The sequence below is a fragment of the Dasypus novemcinctus genome, chromosome 28 (assembly GCF_030445035.2).
Source record: "Dasypus novemcinctus isolate mDasNov1 chromosome 28, mDasNov1.1.hap2, whole genome shotgun sequence".
NCBI classification, from domain to species: domain Eukaryota; kingdom Metazoa; phylum Chordata; class Mammalia; order Cingulata; family Dasypodidae; genus Dasypus; species Dasypus novemcinctus.
The window spans coordinates 28582451-28585425 of NC_080700.1; the positions used below are offsets into that span (position 1 = coordinate 28582451).

The 2975-nt window shown below is 46.2% G+C and overlaps 1 pseudogene; it reads right to left on the bottom strand.

Annotated features, from left to right (window-relative positions):
• Window positions 1-200: 200 nt before the first annotated feature.
• On the bottom strand, window positions 201-2208 carry LOC101411912 (UV excision repair protein RAD23 homolog B pseudogene; annotated as a pseudogene).
• Between the last annotated feature and the right edge of the window lie 767 nt (window positions 2209-2975).

Below are 2975 nucleotides of genomic sequence, written 5' to 3' on the forward strand. Positions count from 1 at the left end.
CATATACTATGTTATAGAAGAAATAAAGACCTGGAAAAGCTGGTTTGGGATTGTATAATATTTCACCCCCTGTGCAGATCTGCAGCATTTGCTAACAAGCAGGCATGCACTGTATTTATCCCTGCCCTGTCTTAGATCCCTCCTTTTCCACCCCCAACCTTCTACCGCCTTATTGCAAGAATTGTGGATATATGCCCAAATCATCCCAGATAAGCTAGTGCGCAAAGTTCGTATAAGGCACTGGTGTGAAGTGTGAGATTCAACGCAAGTCCCTTTTGATCTTCATCCAAGTTCTGCTGTAGTGCAAAATTGGCAGCCAACTTTCATTTTCTCTCCAGCAAGATAGGCTTTTATCTCAAGTCCTTCAGGAAATCCTAGTCTTCTACCTCTCCATAGCTTCTTTTTCCTGAGGTGTCACTTGAATGTAGTCATATGACCACTTCCAGCTTCTGCAGCTCCTCCACTGCCACCTCCACCCCCCTTCTCCTTGCCGGCCAATGTCTTGAACTGGTTCCTTGAACATCTAAACAAAACGCTCCCAGTGTTGGCTAATTCGTTGCAGTAACTGAGGCATCTCTCAACCTACCTGTTGCAGCAATGCTGGAAGCAGGGAAGGATGCTGTTGAACGATGTGTCTCATCCGTTGGAACTGAGGTTGATTGCATAAAATTCAAGCATATGTCCTCCAGAACTTGTAGTTGTCACAGGGTAGTTGCTGCCACTATCGCCACGGCTGAAGACTGAGGAACCCCAGTGCTAGCTTGCTCAAGGGGCCACCCAACTTCCTTTACTTCCATGGACTCCCATCAAAAGGTACCCCACTGCTGTCATGGTTCCTGAGACTGGCTGTCAAGGCTACAAATACTCGCTCTCCCTCATAGCCCACTGACAAGCTCTCGGTTACCAGATTCTCATATGACTGACCGGTCACAAGTATACTTGTTGTATCTCCAAAAAGTTCTGATGGAATTAGAACATCCCGGTTGGCTGTCATTTCAAGAAGCCCCTGGTGTCTCAGCTGGTTTTTCTGCAGGTTTCTCTTGTTCCATTGCAGTAGCAGGTGCACGTTCAGAAGATGCCCTGGCTGAAGCTGGAGGGATGGGGGAGGTGCGGATGTGGGAGCCACAGCTGGGGCAGGGGCTGGGGCCTGAGCCACAGTTTTGGATGAAGTAACTGCAAGCAGCGGCGGCGGGATTGGATTGCAGTACTGTAGCTGGCACCACTGCCTTGGGCTTTTGTCACCATAACCACCCCAAAGTTCTCATCAGTTTTACAGTTTCTGACTTCAGTGTCATCAGGAAGAAGTTCGCTTGCATAAATTAATTTTTGGCCTGCAACCAGAAAGGCCTCTTTCCCTTTTCAGGTTCAATCTTCTCTTTCAGTGCTTTCACTGTCCCCTTGGAGAAGATGTCCTTGCTGCTGGAGGGTGACCTGCAGGGTGCTGGCCGCTGGGCGGGTCTGTGGCCTGGGCGGACCCTAGGGTCGTGGTGCTTCTGGCCAATTTGGAAGGAAGGCAGAGGGGCTGGTCCCATTCGCCCTGCAGAGCGACCGCTCCCCAGCCCGGCCACTACCTCCACCACTGCGGCCTTTCCGTTGAGCTTGGGCTGCTGCGGTGCCTCCCCAGTCACTGGATCTACTAGGGACACGAGGGGCTTGCAGAGGGGTGCAGGGAACCCGCCAGCTCACCCCCGGATGGTGGCAGCCACCACTGTGACCACCAGTTTTCTTAGAACAGCGTTTTCAAGGACTGTATTGGTTTCCTCTGGGTGCTATAGCCAATTGCCATCAACCTAGTGGCTTATGCAAAACCGCAAAGCTTATATTCCAGATGTCAGGACTCTAAATGGGTCTCCCTTGACAAAGTCAAGGTGCTGCAGAGCTGTGTGCCTTCCAGAGACCTTAGGGGAGAGCCTGTGCCTTGGTTTTTCCAGCTTCCTGGCCTTGCCTACATTCCTTGGCTCGTGACCTCGCTCCTCCATCTTCTAAACCAGCGATTTTGACTTCCTTTCCTGCCATTCTCTTCCACTTATAAGGAACTTTGTGATTACATTTCCCCTTCTCCCCAGATAATCCAGGATAACTTCCTTACTGCAAGTGTTTAGTTTACTCACATCGGTGAAGTCCCTTTGCAATAATCACATTCGGGTACTGGGACATGGACAACTTTGGGTAACCATTATTCTGCCTACCACGAGATCTAATGGACATGTTGTAATTGATTTCTGGCAAAGATGCAGAGGCAGTTCAATGGAGAAAGGATGGTCTTCTCAACAAAGAGTGGTTGACCAGTGGGACATCCATGTGCAAAAGAATCAGGTGTGAGGACATAAATCTCACACCTTATACAAAAAAAACTAATTCAAGATGGATTGTAAATCTAAATGTAAAATACAGCATGATAAAAATTCTAGAATAAATCATGGGTAAATATTCTTTGCTACTTGGGTTTAGACAGAGTTCTTGGACATAGCATGGGCATAAAAGAAAAAAAATTAATAAATTAGACTTCATCAAATTTAAGGCCTTTTGCTCTTCCAAAGACAATCTATAGACTAGAATACAATATGCACAAATCACAGCCTGAAAAGATTTATATATATATGTATATTACTCTCAAAACTGGAATATATATAGTAGTCTCAAAACTCAAAATAAGAAAATAAAGCACAATTAAAAATTAGGCAAAAGACCTGAATGGAAACTTCACCAAAGAAGGTATATGAATGACAAATCAGCACATGAAAAGATCTTTACCATTTGCCATGAGGGAAGTACAAATTAGAACAACACCTATTAGAATGGCTAATTGGTAGAGCAAATGGAATTCTCATACTGTGCTGGTGGGGATGCACCGTGGCACCGCCACTCTGGAAATCTTTGTCAGTTTCTTATAAAGTGAAACTTATCATAACCCAGCAATCTCATCCGTAGGTGTTTCCCTAGAGAACATGAAAACTTACGTTCACACAAAAACT